General features: G+C 45.4%; 1 protein-coding gene across 2 annotated transcripts in view; it reads left to right on the top strand.

Annotated features, from left to right (window-relative positions):
- Window positions 1-1,102: 1,102 nt before the first annotated feature.
- Window positions 1,103-17,891, top strand: part of FAM135B (family with sequence similarity 135 member B) — a 269,866-nt gene continuing 253,077 nt past the window's right edge. Inside the window, exon 1 of one of the 2 annotated variants that reach the window (XM_060287086.1) lies at window positions 1,103-1,225. The gene's annotated coding sequence lies outside the window, so the exon portion shown is untranslated. Of the gene's footprint in view, window positions 1,661-17,891 lie in introns of both variants that reach the window. The other variant, XM_030876275.2, reaches the window with a different exon arrangement.

The following is a 17,891-nucleotide window of genomic DNA, read 5'->3' as shown; positions in this document are numbered from 1 at the left end:
CTCCCCTCCCTTTGCCTCTTCTTGTCCCTTCTTTCAGATTCCTTTCCCTGATTGCCTCCCCTCCCACCCTCCCTAACTAGTTAGATGCTAGTCACCCCGGTTGTAATTGCTGGCTTACAATCCACATCTCCTCTTGGACCGTGAGTTAGTGCAGCCCAGTGTAGCGGAGTCTCAATTTTGGCTTTTGTCTCTGAGGCTCTCAACTTCATCGTGAGTGCCAGGGGCCCTCCCTAACATAGTGGTGGGGAGAATTAGAGACCTCTCCATGTGCAGTGCCTGGTGAAGGATGCTCAGTAGATGGTGGTCGGTTTAACCCGCCACAATCTTCTCCCCTCGTCCATGGACCGAATCTTTTTTTTTTTTTTTTTTTTTGCGGTACGAGGGCCTTTCACTGCTGTGGCCTCTCCCGTTGCGGAGCACAGGCTCCGGACGCGCAGGCTCAGCGGCCATGGCTCACGGGCCCAGCCGCTCCGCGGCATGTGGGATCTTCCCGGACCGGGGCACGAACCCGTGTCCCCTGCATCGGCAGGCGGACTCTCAACCACTGCGCCACCAGGGAAGCCCAGGATAGAATCTTAGACATCTCTGAACCCTCAGTGTCCAGCAGGAAGTAGGTGCCTAGCAAATGATGCGTTAGTCCGTTCGTTGACAGCCACTGCCGACCATACTGAAGATACTGATTGCGTAGGGCCTTAACCCTTTCTCAGGCATCTACTGTGTTGCCTCTGGGTCCCTCTTCAAAGTTTACCGCCACCGACCCCCCTCATCCCCGGTCATCTGTCCCCCCCTCCCTGGGGGTAAGGTCTGGAGAGGACCTTTTTATTTCTCCTGCATCCCCATCTTCCAATTCGGAAGGGCACCTCCGCTGCGGAGACTGAGCATGCTCGCGGCCAGGACTGGCTGGCGAGGGCCGGTGGGCGTCGGGTCGGGCTGCTTGCGCCCCCGCAGGCCGGCCGAGCGAGCGGGCGGGGTTTGGCTCCCGGGCAGGCTGCCCGGCCCCCGGGCTCCCGTCGCCGAGTCGCCGCGGGGAGGGCTGAGGCTGGGGAAGCGGGCGCCGCGCCTCCCAGCCGGACGCGCAGCCTCAGGGCGCTGCGCAGGGCTGCGGGGAGCCGGGCCAGCCGGCGGCGGCAGGAAGGGCTCTCCAGGCCGCGAGGGCGCGCTGCGCGCCGTGCGCCGGGGTCTGGCCGCGTCCCGGCGAGGGAAGGAGAGGAGCAAGGGCGCGGAGGTGAGCAGAGCCAGCGGGCGCGAGCTGAGAGGCGCGGGCGCAGGCCCTCGGTCTTTTCCCTTTTTCAGGGGTGGCGGTGAGTCCCTTTCACCGTGTTGACAGCCTTGCCACCCGGCCCGCTTCACTGGGGCTGCCCAGAGGAGGCCGCGGCCGGGCAGCTGTTGCGCCGAGAGGGGGCAGCTGCGGAGTTCCATAACCATAGCAACCTCATCAGCACCACCGCGGCGGCGGCGGCGCGGGCAGCATCCTCTCGCTCCTCCTCCAGGCAGCCTTGCTGCGGGGACCCGAGACCCAGCTCGCAGGTGCCCGGACTCCGCGGTCCGCCCGCTGCCGCTGCAAGTGTTGGCGGCTGGAGAAGGCAAAAAAGAGCAGAGTGAGGGACCCAGGAGCAGTGGCCCAGGAGGAGAGAGAGGGGAGCTCTGCAGTGGGAGACAGGTAGGTGAGAGCACTCCGGGGTCGGCAGCTGCAAAACTCTCTCCTCTGTGGCAGTGACGTTTCTGGAAGCGTGGTTGCTAGTTGGATGGCTTTCTATTACTTAACAGGGATTCTGCCGCGAAATGTGGTTTATCTCCTTATGTCTCCCCCAATCTCTCTGTCCTCTAGTCTCAAGGCACATCTGGGCACGTCTTGAGAGGACAAGAAGGGAAATCCGGTGTGATTGGTGGGGAGACGCTGGGTTAATTCTGGGTCCCTGCAGAAGTCCCAGATGGAGGCTGAGAGGGCACATCCAGACCCTTCTGCAGGCAGGTTCTCTGAGTCCTTGACCCAGCACAGGCTGACGAGAAGATCATGTTGGGGTGAAATGGGGCAGTGGTAGCGATTCTCTGTGGCCCAGGCTGACCCTGTGGCTTGGCTGGGGACAAGGATGGGGGACATTTGACATGGAAAGGGACCAGAGCACACAACATGTCTTGCTTTGTAAAGTCAGCTTTAAACCCAGCAACTGGAAGGGATATTTAGACAAGGGGAGTAGTAACTATCACCATCTTTGGACCCAGGGGTATCCCTCAAGTTTCTCACATTCTTGCCTTTGGCTCTAAGGGGTGGAGTGAGAATAGACATAAAATGATAAACTAAGAGCCAAAAATCCCCCCTCTTTATTTCCTTAACTCACTTCTAGCCACCCCCCAACTATTGTCAGCAAAACAAAACTTCCATGGATTATAACAACACTCTTTGTCCCCTTGGCCAAAGGGGATGCCAGCCATTGGCAAACTATCCCACTTTCAAACAGCCAGAGAATTCAGCTTCAGTTCTCTTTCTGAACTAGGGAGGCGTTGTTTTTCCATCAGGTTCTGAGGTTCCTGATGTTAAGGGATGTGTCAGAGCTGAGAAGCACCAGTGCTCTTCCCACAGAGTGATGGACTGTTAACCTCGTCTACAGGCCAGAGGGAGGGGCAAAGGTTTGGGCATGATTCCAAACCCAGCTCGGCAGGGGCCAGGGCTCCAGAAGACCGTACAGGAGGGAGATAAAGTTAGGTGAATAATTTGAGTCTAAAGTCTCTTGCATGTGGGTAAGTGGGTCTCTGGGTAATATCCGAGATGGGCAGCCATTGACTTTTATAGGCCCTCTCTTTATACTCTGGCCTCAGGGGACAGTGATCAGTCCTAGTTAAGAGGCCATGTCCTTTAATTGAGTTTTTAATTTATGCTGTGGTTGTGTTGCCTGAGGGGATGTGATTTGACCAGCATTTCATTTGGGATTTGTGTCATAATGAGGATGATATTATTGTATTCCAGGCAGATGGTAAGGGGTAGAGAAAGGAGGGCATGATTTGGGAGTCAAACATGGATGTGAGCTCTGATTCCTTCATACACTTGCTGTGTGACCTTGAGTTCCCCCACCTCTCTGAGACTCCCTTCTCTCATCTGTAGAATGGGATGCTAACAGTTCTTCCAGTTTGCCAGGGCATGATGGGGAGGGTGGATGGGAAGGGACTTTTCAAAACCTAATGTCTAGTGCAAATAAAAGGAATCATCATCATTTTCTAAAGAAAACCCCTTCCTCAGATCAGCAAGTCATTCAGCGGGCATCAGCTATGAAAAGGGAGTAGAAATATCGGTCAGTGACTCATAGCTGATATGCTGTAGTCCAGTCCAAGATACAATCAGGGGAATATAAAGAGGGCTTTATCGGAGGAAACACAGCATGTCATCCTTGCTTACAGATGTTGAAGGTCAAGGGCTTTGACATCAAATGTGGTAGTTATCTAGTTTGGGAACACTGAGGTCTGCTCACCATGGAGCTGGACTAAGTGTTTTAAGGCATAAAAAGGGATTTGCACATAGAGGGGACTCATTTAAATGTTGGTTAAATGGATACATCGGACACATTGTGAACTCCTTGGGGCAAAATTCACCTTCATCCAGCTGTGCTCTGTAATTCCAAATGTTTACCCAATTTTTGCCCAGTTGGACCGAAGGCTTATAGCTTGATGGAATGGCTGGACTGTCTTATACTATTCCCTGCTCTTTTCTACCCCTGATATTGCTCATGCTGGCCTCTGCCTAGAATGACCATTTCATTTCTCACTTCCTTTTTCCCTTCCTGACCCAATTCAAATGCCCCTTCCTACGGGAAGCCTTCCTGGGTTCTCCCCTGTACTCCCACTGCACTTTGGACCTGCTCCGTGACAATTTGTGCTGGGTCATGTTGTCTTCGCTCGCACACGTGCTGCCCCCTCTCTAGATTTCATGCTTCCTGAGGACAGGAACTTGGTTTTATTCTACCACGATTGTGGCCCCTGCACCTGGCATACTGATTGCCATGATGGTTGGTTGTCGAATGTGGGCCCAAGCCTTACCTGCAGCATAACCACCGGCACTGGAAGTGGCCCGCAAAAGGCTGGCCGAGCTGCCTTTCCCCATCGCAGCCCGTACAGGAAGCCTGAAGGATGCTCGCTGGGTGGTTGTGCGTTATTTAGGGTCAACCCGCTGAAGCAGAGAGAAGGAGAACAAAAACACATATTTTGCCTTAAAAATGCTCATTTGTTTTCAAGTGGGTGCTTTAGAATAATGGTAATCTGGTGTTGAATGGCCTTCATATAACATTTGCTGGAAACATCTGATGGAGTATTTTAAACTGAAAATGTATTTCTCTCCCTTCCATTTTTTCCCTTGATTTCAGCTCCAGTGTACTGGAAAAGCACATAGACTGGAGAAATCCTGGTTCTAAGAGGACCTAGGACTAGGACCCTTGGTCTTCCTGTGCCGCAGTTTTCTCATTTGTTAAATGTGGATGGTGATCCCCATCTCACAGAGATGCCAAGTGCTTGGAGTGAATGGAAAACCATGCAGTAAAAGCAATTCATAAACTGTAAATTACCCTACCCAGTACATTATTTCTTACAATTTTTTCTTTGTCCTGGAAAATGAGCAAAATGTCTACGTCTAATTACACAGCATCAGACAAGATGAGCTGGTAATGCTGGCCCTGCACTTATGAGCTCCGTGTGCCCTTCAGTGCATCATTTTGCCCCCTCAGCCGTTTGCCTTCTTTGTGTACCATTATAATGACAGCTACCTTTCAAGATGAGTTGGGAAGACATATGTTAGGAAAAGTGTCATGCCCAACACATAATACATTATATCTGTAATTTCCAAATGACAGATACAATTGCCCATAATAGAAGTTTGCAACTTTTTTGGGAAATGTCCCAAAATGCATTGTCTCTCTTTATCCCTCTATTTCACTTACCTTTTTGAGGAAGGGAGGGAGGGGGAGGGAAGGAGGGAGGAAGAGAGAGAGAGAGAGAAATTACTAATAAGAAGATAGTGGTAGTTTCCGAGAGCCCTCTTTCCACGTGAGATACCGGGAAAAAGTAGAATACGCTCAAGGTTTAGATTCTGGGGCTGAGTCCTCCCTCCAACTCTGAACCTAACCTCTCACAGGACTGTTGACCTGGCCTCCTCACCTTTATGGGTCTCAGTTTCTTCATCAATAAACTGTCTGGGTGATTTCAGTGGCCCCATCTCCCTCTGTTTTCAGTGCTTCCATCTCCTGATTAACTTTTCTCCTTGCCAGTGTTACCTCTGTGGCCTTACAGGTTGTCCTTTTGGTCAAAACTCATCACTTGTCTAGACGTTACATTTCAACGCACTGTATACCCATATCCTCCCCACCATATTTCTCCTCTTTTACAATTGTCCCCAGTCTAGAAGGCTGGAGTCCCCAAGATGACCCTGGGACTTAGGCAGGTGTTGAATACACCCTGCTATCTCTCCTTGTCTCACCCCACTTCTTATCTGACCTCAGGCAAGATGTTCAGCTGCTCTGTCCATCCTGGAAGATCTCTTTCATTCAAAATACAAGAAACTGTATGAAGAAACCCTGTCTTACCTGCAAGAGCTGCAGGGGATTCACGGAAATCTCTCATAGTCACTGAGCTTCCCAGACTCCGGGTGCTCAGCAACGCCAAATGTTTCTGTTCAAACATGAATCATTTCTAGACGGCTGCACACTGATCTCAGGAGCAATTCCTGAGGGAGGTTTTAGCATCACAGAGGAAATTAGCTCTGTGGACCAGGGCTCTTTCCCGTAGCCGTCCACCTCTGGTGTGGATGGAGAAACACTGTCTGTGCCCAGGACTGGAAATCTGAATCCATAGCCTGCCATGTGTCACTCATCACACCAGGGCAGGGGATTCAACTGTGAACAAGGCAAAGACCTGCGCCCTGTAATAGAGGGATCAGGCATGGAAACAGAAGAGTGAATCAGGCAAGGCAGGGTTCTGCAGAGCAAAGAGAAGAGACTTTTGATACGTTTCCTAGGAGGGGCTGTCAAGGAAGGCTTCACAGAAAAGAGAGAGGGCCTGAAAGAGACCTGCAGGAATTTCCAAGTGGAGGGAAGGGGACTCAGCAGGAGGAAGGAACATGCAAAAGCCTGGACTCGGGAGGTCACAGAGAAGGGACGTGAATGCGCAGGGCTGGAACACAAAAAGTGCAGTGGCGTCTCTCGAGGCTGGGGAGATGAATAGGGGCCACATCTTTGAGAGTCTTTTGAGGCAGACTAAATAGCTTGTCCTCTAACCTGAAGGTCTTGGGAACCATGGAAAGGTTTAGAGTTGCGCAGAACACCGTCCCTCGCTTCAGAATAGAGGTTGGATTTGAGAAGGTGGATCAAGCACTAAACATGATGGCCTCTTAGGAGACTTTTCAGATAAGAGTCTTGAATTCAAGGAGGAGAGTTGAGATGAAGAGAAGTGATGGACAGGAAGTAGTGACAGAAGGAATCCTAAGGTGGGAGAGATGGAGAAGTGTCAGATAAGTGAACAAACTGCATCCTTTATCAGAAGAATATCAGTGGAACACTCTAGGGACTTTTGACTGTGGATGTAGGTTAAGAGGAGGGAGGGGTCATGGGTGACACTCAGGGGTTTCTTTCCAGCTTGACCACACTCACTCTGGTTTCAGCACCTTCATCTGCCTGAACTAGCACGCTAGGCTCTGAATGGACATCCCTGCCTCATCTCTGCTTCTTGACGCAGGGCAGCTAGAGCGATCTTGGTAAAACTAAAATCAGACATGATGAGAACACTTAGGATCTACCCTCTTAGCAAATTTCAAGTATGCAATACAGTACTGTTACCTATAGTCACCATTCTACGCATGAGCTCTCCAGAACTTTCTCATCTTGCAGAACTGAAACTTTGTACCCTTTGACCCCTTGTGTCCCTGTTTTCCCCTCCCCCAGCTCTCTGCTTCTATGAGTTTGACTCTCTTTGATTTCACATTTAAGTGAGATCATACAATATTTGAATTTCTGTGTCTGGCCTATATTGCGTAGCATTATATTCTCCACGTCCTTTCATATTGTCACAAATGACAGGATTTTCTTACTTTTTTTTTTAAGACTGAGTAATAGTCCATTGGATGTATATACCACATTTTCTTTAGTCATTCATCCATAGCTGGGCATTTAGGTTGTTTCTGTATCTTGGCTGTTGTGAATAATGCTGCAGTGAACGTGGGATTGCCGGTATCTCTTTGAGATCCTGATTTCAATTCTTTTGGACCCATACCCAGAAATGGGATTGCTGAGTCATATGGTAGTTCTACTTTAAATTTGTTTTAGAAACTTTCATGATGTTTTCCATAATGACTGTACTGATTTACCTTCCCACTAACAGTGCACCAGAGTTCCCTTTGTTCCACATCCTTGCCAACATTTGTTTTTATTTTATTTTATTTTTTTGCTATTGAATTGTATGAGTTCCTTATATATTTTGGATATTAACCCCTTATAAGATGTATGGCTTCCAAATATTTTCTTCTATCTCGTGTGTTGCCTTTTTACTCTTGTTGATTGTTTCCTTTGCTGCGCATGTAGTCCCATTTATTTAATCTTTGCTTTTGTTGCCTGTGCTTTTGGTGTCATATCTAAAAAGTCATTGCGAAGACTAATGTCAAAGAGCTTTTCCCACTGTGTGTGTATTCTTGCAGGAGGTTTTTGGTTTCAGATCTTATGTTTAAGTCATTGTTCCATTTTGAGTTATTTTTGTGCATGGTGTAATATAAGGGTTGAGTTTTACTTATTTGCATATGGGTATCCAGTTTTCCCAACACCATTTATTGAAGAGACTATCCTTTTCTCATTGTGTATTCTTGACACCCTTGTCAAAGATTAGTTGACTATATATGTGTGAGTTTATTTCTGTTCCATTATTCTATGTATCTGTTTTTATGCCAGTACCATGCTGCTTTAATTACTATAGCTTTGTAATGTAATTTGAAATCAGCAAATGTGATGCCTCCGGCTTTGTTCAGCAGTGGGAGGATATTAAAGTGGGAAATGACAGATACAGATAGACATTTTGGATTCTGGCTGCCCTAGAGAGGATGCATGGGAGGGGAGCAAGCCAAAAAGCATGGAGACATGATAGGAGGCCACTGCAGGAAACCCAGGCTGTATGGAGGTAGTGACAGTCCCAAACAAAGTTAAGGTAACAGGGATGAAGAAAGGAGAACAAACTTGAGACATTAAGGCAATTGAGCATTGGGAAGTGTGGATGACTCAAAATACAGTACCTAAAAATGCAGAAATATCAAGGTTGACTCTTAGTTTTCTGACCTGGTCTGATGGATTGGCCTTGTTGCCGTTTATTGGCTGGGGACACAAGGAAAAGAACAGATTTTCAGGGGAAAATGATGACTTCTATTTTGAATAAGTAGATTTTTAGGTCTCTGAGGAAATCCATGTACATTTTAGGCAATTAGAGACATCAGTCAAGCTTGGAAAGGAATTCTTGACTGAATCTGAACTTAGAAAATCATCAGCACATAGATGCTAATTCAGAGCATGGGAGTAGATGTGATCACCCCCAGGGGAATATATAGAATGAGGAAATAAAAATGTTCTTTTAGACTCACAAGGTCGCTAGCACTGCCCATTCAACCCATTCAAAAAATACAACAAACAATACAAAAACACACACTCTATAGCTTCCTCTTTCCTTAAGGGCTTTTTGCTTTGTTTTCACACTGCTGGCTGGGAAAGTCACCCCTTGATATTTCCATGGCTCCCTCCCTCCCCTCACCCAAGTCTCTTCTTTGTGGAGGTCTCCCTGGGCTACCCTAGTCAAACAGCCCCTTCTGGTTTCCAGCCTCAGAGCTTGCTTTCTTTTTCTCCATAGCATTCATCACTATATACCTGTTTGAATATTATTACGGATGTATTGCTTTACTTTTTTTTAAAAAAAAAATTAATTCTCTCCTTTCCAAGATGGTAAGCTCCATGGTGCAGGGACTTGTCATGTTTATAGCTGCACAAGTACGTAGAACATTTCCTGGCACTCAATGAGCACGTGCCCAGTATTTATCAAAGCACATACAGAAGAATTAATGCCAGGAATCTTCAATAATAGAATAACACTTTTTCAGTGAAAACAAATAACCACAGTCCTGTTTAAGTACCATTTAGAGCTCCTGGTCAGCAGGTTGGTGTCCTGTTGAGGGCCATGCTGAAACACGCTTCTTTGTCCCTGCTCTACCCGCTCCCTGAGACCACCTCCCCTTCCCGTCTCCTCAGCCAGCCCTGACAAATATCTTTCAAGTTTCAGTTTAAATAAAAAAAGAAACTTTCCTCCCAGGACTAGGATGAGAACAGCCTGAGGATTGAGGTAGATGTCTTCTACCCACTATGCTCTGGTGAACGCAGAGGTGGGTGTGTGGCCATTGAACTGGGAAACAGCTCTGCTTGAGACCCGGAAGTATGAGACAGAAGTACAGCACCCCACTGTTCAGCTTAATCCGGAAATAAAAGCCATGTGTTCTGGGACAATGGCTCTTAACCTTGATGATGTCGAGGAGCACGTTGAGGACCTGATGAAATCTACAGGCATTTTCAAGAAGAAAAAAAAAGAAAAAAAAAAGGAAAAGAAAGAACAGCCCTATGAGAGGGGCTACAGATGACCTGAAGCCCTCCCATGGACCCCAAGTAAGAATACCGTTTCTAAGAGAGGGATGGGGCTGCCTCAGAGCCTACAAACGTCCCTCTGTGGGCACCGTGTGGTGATGTATTTTCTGGTGGTGCCTGAGCTAGCGGGTGCCCAGGTTATACATGAGGCCACACTCATGTAAATGAAAGAGCACTGTCTAGAGAAGGACGCCGTTTAGAATGTGACAGACTTGGGTTTGTTTTTGTTTTTTTGGCCACGCAGTGTGGCTTGTGGGATTTTAGTTCCCTGATTAGGATTGAACCCGGGCCCTCAGCAGTGAACGCGTGGAGTCCTAACCACTGGACCACCAGGTAATTCCCCAGACTTGGGTTTGAATCCCAGTTCCGACTAGAGTGAGCAACTTCTCTTCTTTTCCTGGGACTGTTCCAGTTTGAAAACGAAGCGTCTTGCCTCCTGGGAACCCCCTCAGTCCCAGACAAACCAGCTTGGATGGTTATCCTAGTTCTGATATTTATTAGTCAAGTGACCCTGGACAGTTCATTGGCCCCGTGGAGTGGTCCTACCTGCTTCCTGTCTCAGGCTCTGCGATGTAGACCTACCTCTTACATCCTGAGATGGCTCTTGTACAGGTGACTGACTGAGAGGGTGCTTTCAGTTGAAACCTCAGAGGGAGTGAGGAGAGCAGAAATAGACAGGGAAGAAGACAGGCATAGGTACAGGTGTGGGTGCAGCCTCATCTAATCTCAGCCTGATCACACAGGGAGCTCTAGGGAACACGTGTTTTCCACCTTGAAGCAAGGCCACATCTGTGGCTCCAACTCCGAGAGGTATATCCACGCAAGTATTTCTGGGCAAAGCAGCTCCTGTCAGCTGAGGAAAATTCTTAGAACAGAGAAGTGACGGGTTGTTATCAGCCACTCAGCAACTCAGTGATGGGCACGCCAGCCTGGGAGAGGGGAGCAGTATGAAGCTCCAGTAGCACCCACTACGTTCTAATGGATGTTTCCACTTATTTTGATTAGCGCCCCCTCCAAGTCTTCCTTTAAGACAAACAAATGTCTCCACAGCTGCTTCTTGGGGGCTATGACATTCAGCCATACAACCCTTTGATCCTCTGAGAATGTCTGTTCCCATAAGGGAGTCATGAAAACATACTATAGAAGGATCTCCCCAAACCTTGTAATGCTTAGAACCCAAGGAGCCCTGCTGTGGCTCCACTTCCGCCTTTAGCCACACCTTCTGCTCATCTCTTAAAAGCATCGCTGTCGGAAAATGGCAGTGGGGTGCCAGCTACACTGGTACCTACCGGCCTGACCAGTCATGTACTGGTCTTTTGCCCACACACTGCTCTCCAGGCACTGGTCATTCTGGTACCTGGGTCTTGTTTTCCTCCGCACCCCAAGTCCTGCTATTATCTTGGATGCCTTCCAAGCCCAGCTAAATGACCCCCGCAGCACCTTGGCTTTCACCTTCTCAGCTGGGACAGCTTTTCCTCTTCTCTACTCAGCCATACATTCATGCACGCATCACACTTGCTATACATGCACCAAATAATCCATCGAACCCAGCTTCCTCTCTCAGCTTGCTTGCTAGATTTTCCTATTAATGCCATTCTTTGACTTCACAGAAATCTCTGGCCAATGATCTCTCCTTTTTTAATCCATTTGCCCTGTTTTTTAAATTAGAGTATAGTTGATTCCCAATGTTGTGTTAGTTTCTGGTGTACAGCAGAGTGATTCAGATATACATATTCTTTTTCATATTATTTTCCATTACAGTTTATCACAGGATAGTGCGTATATTTCCCTGTGCTCTACAGTAGGACCTTGTTGTTTATCCATCCTATGTGTCGTAGTTTGTATCTGCTAATCCCAACCTCCCACTGTATACCTACCCTGCCCCCCCCCCTTGGCCACCACAAGTCTGTTCTCTATGTCTGCGAGTCTGTTTTGTAGATAAGTTCATTTGTGTCATATTTTAGATTCCTCATATAAGTGATATCATGTGGTATTTGTCTTCCTTTTTCTGACTTACTTCCCTTAGTATGATCATCTCTAGGTCCATCAGTTAGCCCTCTTTTTCTGTAACTCCCTTCCTAACTCCACATGGGGTCTATGGTATACAATTTCAGCAACACTTTTCTGATAACCCTGTCATAATCTCAACTTCTCTCTAGGATATAGTATGTTACTTTACCTGTATTGATCTTAGTTTCTTTAACTCTGAAACAGTGATCATAGGCAACCCATAAGAAAATTGTAATGAAAATTAAATGAAAAAATAAAAAGTAAGCAAATTCAACACAATCTATTGTAATACTTGCCACATACTAGGTGATTAGTTTCTTCTGGTTAAAGACGCATCTGTGTACTTTAATGTCAACTAAGAGGATGGTGAGATTTGATGTTCTACTATGAAAACTGAAGAACCTGACTGAGACTCTCCTTTGAATGGAACCTCTCTGTGGGGTGGACCAAGGGATATCCATTAGGCGGAGCCTTTGGATCCTGAGTGAAGGAACTTGGAGTTGTTCAGCCTTCAGGGGTCTTTGAGAGCATCAGGGCATAATAGCACTAAGCAATAACTTATGTTCAGAAGTGTTACAGTGAGTCATCAAGGAAGAGCTAAATTGCAGTCTGTAAACTCTGCTGAAAGAAGGCATGGGAGTATAATTTCTAAAATGAGTTACATCAAAATTGCTAAAATTAAATATAACAGTATTTGGTATTTAAAGGATTTGGTATAAGTTATCTCAAAAATTAATTTCTGAGCATACACCATCATAACTGAGGTATTACTACAGGCAAAGAGGGGACAACTGAACGGTGGTTTTTGTGAAACCTTATTGACTTTAAATCAGAATATAAAATGCACTGAAGAATAAATGGCCTTTTTTAGTTTGCTTAGAGGAAATGTTTAAAGATAAGATTATCTTTGGAATCTTGTGCCCAAGGTAGAGTTCATCAAGCGCTGTATTTTAACATGCTGACTGGTGTGAGCCATTTGGGAGAATAAAATGAATGTTAATGTAATTGCTTCTGAGTGTCAGAATGAGATTTCCTTGCTTTTCTCTTTTCCTCCTTCTTTCCAAAAGCATGCATTTATTGTAAACAAAAAATGATCATAAGTCCTTTTGAAGTGACAGGCAGGGATTGAATTATGTGTAGTACAGATGAGAGGGAAAGGAAACACTTCCTAAGTACCTACCATGTGCTGGTGACTGCAGTAAGTACTTTCCCCGGTGATACTTTTATTTAACCTTCGTGCAGGAGGTGTCACTAGTGGTCTTTAAAGCTGAGGAGACCCGGGCACAGAGAGGGGAAGTAATTTACTCACAGTCCCACAGACAGCAAGAGAGGAAGACTGAACTTGACCCTCAAATTGGTCTGATCCCAAAGCTTATTCCTTCTCAGCTACCCTGTAGGTGTTCCTTGTGGAGGGCATTTAAAATTCAGCTAGAGATGATAAAAACCAAACAAAATATAAGACTAAAAATAAAGTCAAAAACTCTGTTCAAAGTATTTGGCTTTTAACCACTGAGCTGTTGAAACTTGGGAAATGGGATTGAGCTTCTGTTTGACTTGGAATATGAAGGGAGTGAGGAGAGGGTTTATTTGATGACCCTTAATATCAGGTCTGCTTCCAACATCTTTTGATTCTGGATTAAGTGTGAAAGACTGCAGCGTGTTTACTTTGAAGGACACTTTATGGAATGAGGGGGCTTAAAAAAAAAAGAAAGAAAGAAAGAAAAAAAGAAATCCAGGGCAGTCTGTGTCTTCCCTAGTTGTTCAGGTAAGCAGTCCAAATTTTAAGTGTTCGCCTTTCCACTTTGTACTTTATTGTCTATCTCCAACCAAAATGAAAGAAAAAACACTTACTGAAATAGCAGATCTGTCTTTTCTTCTTTGCTTGTGTGGTTTAATCGCATGCCCCCTGGATATTTTCATTCGAAATTCAGTGATTAATGTACGTGTCAAAACTTCTGGGATGCTAATATAATGTATTGTATACATCTAAACTTAAAATCAATATGTTGCTTTAAGGTGCTTCTCATTTCAAGTTAAAACTGAGGCTGAGTTGGCTCCCAGCGGCATACAACGTGACTCATGGTGGGAATGAAGTGTGCATTGTACTTGAGGTTTCCTTTGCAGGAAATCTTGGGGTCCTGATTGTGGTTGCCAGAGAGATGGAGAAGGTGTCCCCAAAGAGGGGGCTGGTTGATCCATTTATAATTTTAGCACAATGTGTTGCTGCCCCTTCCAAATGCACACACACACCCCCTCTGCCACATCCTCATCTGGGCAGCTTCTTCCTTGATTCAGATTCACCTCAGTCATCATCTCTTTTGAAAAGCCTTGCCCCACTCCTCTGAATGTTGAATCCATGATCTTCTCTGGCCTCCCGCATCAGCCTGACTTATTTTGACCATAGCATCAAACCCTACAAGGCTGTTGAGTATGACAGTGATGCTCTGTTCAAAGCCTGGCTCTGCTACTGGTGAACTGTGTGCCCATGGGCATATTACTCATCCTCTCTGCAGTTCGATTTATGCATTTATAAAATCGGGATTAAAAAGTAGTACATCTGGGCTTCCCTGGTGGTCCAGAGGTTTACTCCGCGCTTCCACTGCAGGGGGCTTGGGTTCGATCCCTGGTCCAGAAACTAAGGTCCCACATGCTGAGCGGCATGGCCAAAAAAAAAAAAAAAAAAAAGTTCTTCTTTCAGGTTTTTGTGAGGATTAAAGAACAAATAAAAGTAAAGTGTTTAGAATGGTATCTGGCATATTGCAAGACTCAATAAACGTTACTGTCTGCACTTCAAACATTAAGTACTTCTCTGTCTCTTTCTTGGGACAGAATCTGTTTTTTCATCTGTCAAATAGGGGTAGTAAGGCCACTTTTCTTGTAGGTGGCCTGGACTATTAAATGATATACCCACTGCAGGGATAGGACTTAGAAAAATGCCTGACACAGAGCAAAAGAATTGAGAAAGAAGAGCTATTTTATTAGTAAAAGAAGTACATAACCAAGTACATATTACGTGGCAAGCATCATGCTGGGATCCTGCTGAGAGCAGGACACACTTGGTCTTTCTCTCCTGGGACTTAATTTTTCCAGTGGGTAGAGTAGGGAGACGCCAGACACACCAGGCAGTAGTTTCTCTTTTTTTTTTTTCCTCCTTCTTCCAGACCGTTCACTTAAACACTCATTCATTCATTTATTCATGCATGTGTGCCTTCAACAAGTATGTGAACGCTTTCCCTGAACCAGTCCCTGGACGTGGATTTTCTCGTGGAATCTTCACCACAGTTTTATGATCTAAAAGGATTCTTTCTAGGCCGTTTTCACAAATGAAGTTTCTGAAGCTCAGAGAGATGGGGTAGCTTGCCCCAAATTACACAGATGATCAGGCTCAGAACCCAGATTCCAACTTCGGGGACTCTGACTCCAAGTTCTTTCCTGAGGCTGAGTTACAGAATAGAAATGCAGGTAGAGTACTCACAGAGCATTGTGAACAAGAACAAAGTGACTTGCTTCTCTTAGACTCAATTTTCCCATTTTTTATTGGGGAAATTTTATTTTATTCAAACAAACAGTTTTTTATTGAAATATAGCTGATTTACAATGTTGTATTAGTTTCAGGTGTACAGCAAAGTGATTCAGTTATATATATATATTCTTTATCAGGTTCTTTTCCATTATGGGTTATTACAAGATATTGAGTAGAGTTCCCTGTGCTATACAGTAGGTCCTTGTTGTTTGTCTACTTCATATACAGTATAAGATATACAGATATACAGTAGTGTGTATCTGTTAATCCCAAACTCCTAATTTGTTCCTTCCCCCCACTTCCCCTTTGGGGAAGTTTGTTTTCTATGTCTGTGAGTCCATTTCTGTTTTGTAAATAAGTGCATTTGTATCATTTTTTTGCATTCCACATATAAGTGATATCATAGGGTATTTGTCTTTCTCTGTCACTCAGGATGATACTCTCTAGGTCCATCCATGTTGCTGCAAATGGCAATATTTCATTCTTTTTTATGGAGTAAGTAATATTCCATTGTATGTATGTACCACATCTTCTTCGTTCATCTATCCATGGACATTTAGGTTGCTTTATTTCTCGGCTATTGTAAATAGTGCTGCTATGAACATTGGGGTGCATGGATCTTTTCGAGTTCTCATCATTTCTGGATATGTGCCCAGGAGTGGGATTGCTGGATCATATGGTAACTATTTTTAGCTTTGTAAGGAACTTCCATACTGTTCTCCATAGTGGCTGCAGTTTCCCTATTTTTAAACTAAGAAGGGATGAAGAGATAATTCCCAGTGTTATTTCTGTTGGGCTTTCTTCCGCTCGGATAATTTCAAGTTTCCTTTAAATTTGTTCCTTTTCGGACCCTCTCTTGTTGTTTCCCCTTATTTCTTTCATACGTGCTTTATTTTTATTTTCTTTTAGTAGAGGCATTTACATACATGATTTTCTTTCCCATTTGACTGTGCGCAATGTGAAGACTGAATCTATTTCATACTCCATCTCTCTCCTCAATGCTTTCATCCCATAGGTACATACTAAATGCTTATATCATGTAATCATTCGATTAGGATTTTCTTGTACAACCTAGTGCAATAACCCACAGAGATAGAGTGATCTCATTATGTCAAGGTGCAAATGTTTTGGAACAAGTTGGATCAGAATTACTGAAGCTCTTAGGTTCCCTCTGAGCCACCAGCACAGGCTGAGAGCTTCTCACCCAGCCAGGCTCCCCTGAGCTCGGCACTGATTGTGAATGGCCATTCACTTCTCTCCAGCCCTCACTTGTCTGGAGAGCCCCATGGAAGTTGCACAGGAAGATTAAATTCTCAAGAATGGTAGATCTAGAGCCAAACTCCCAGAGGCCCAAGGACATCCAGTTCCAACACCAGCCACGTTGTTTAGACTTGTTTATTATTATCCCAGTCCTTCCAGCACAGTTGATTCCACCCAGAACCTCCTCAGAAAGTTCCTGCCCCACAGTCTCCCTGTGCTTGGAAACAGATGTCTCAGGCAGGCGCTGAGTCTGCCTGATGGGGTAAGCTCCAGAGGATAAACATCAGGACATATTTTGGTGGGAAATATTAGATACCAAGGGATACCATTATGATTTTTGTATTATTTTAGGCTGGGATTTCAGAGTGCTTTATAATTTAGAACCAAGAATAAACCTGGATTTCATTTTATTTCTACAACCAGGAAATATTACTGAGCACTTACCTTGGGCCAAGTCCAGGGCTGAGGATACAAAGATACAATCATTATCATCCCAACAGCTAATATTTTCTTTGAATTTTTATTTTTGTTGCATTGGGTCTTTGTTGCTGTGCACGGGCTTTCTCTAGTTGTGGCTAGCGGGGGCTACTCTTCATTGCGGTGCGTGGGCTTCTCATTGCGGTGGCTTCTCTTGTTGTGGAGCACGGGCTCTAGGCGTGCGGGCTTCAGTCATTGTGGCTCGCGGGCTCTAGAGTGCAGGCTCAGTAGTCGTGGTGCACGGGCTTAGCTGCTCTGCAGCATGTGGGATCTTCCTGGACCAGGGATAGAACCCGTGTCCCCAGAGGTGGGTTCTTAACCACTGAGCCACCAGGGAAGCCCCCCCCGCCAATAGCTAATATTTATTGAACTTATTTAGCAGCACTTTTCAAACATTATTGCTTTTAATCTGTAAAGTGCTCAAATCCAGGGATGCCATTAACCTTTTATTCTGCACACACCCGAGGATGGGACACTTGTTGGAATACAGAATCCTTTGGAGTTGGGTTATATGATGGCCCTAGGGCTATCTTTACTTTATTTATCTTTCTACATTATTTTAATAAATAACTTAGAGAAGCTGAAGGTCACAGCTTCAGTAGGTGGAGACCATGGATTGAGAGGCGCCCTTAGACATGTGTTGAATGGCTGATAAGGTGAGATCACTGCTCTCCGGGTGCCATGTTTTGGAGGAGGAGGCAGATGTTTACACTAATAATTTGAAAGTAATTCACTAATTGCTGTAGCAAAAATCAGCCATGGGGTGCTCTCTGGAAGTTCAGGGAACGGAGGAACTATGGAATCAAGGAAGACTTTATAGAGGAGGTGATGTGTACCCCAGGCTTGGTAGACCAGTTATGCATCTCTGGGTGAAGCTGGTGGGGAACAGCCATTCTAACTCAGAAGAACTTGTGAAAACACAAGGACCTGTAGAAAGATGGGGTTTTCAGGGGACTTGCTAATGGACCAGTTAGAATGATTGG

Source organism: Globicephala melas, chromosome 17 (assembly GCF_963455315.2).
Source record: "Globicephala melas chromosome 17, mGloMel1.2, whole genome shotgun sequence".
NCBI lineage: Eukaryota > Metazoa > Chordata > Mammalia > Artiodactyla > Delphinidae > Globicephala > Globicephala melas.
Note: the sequence above shows the minus strand (reverse complement) of the source record. Positions and strands in the feature narration are given on the sequence as shown.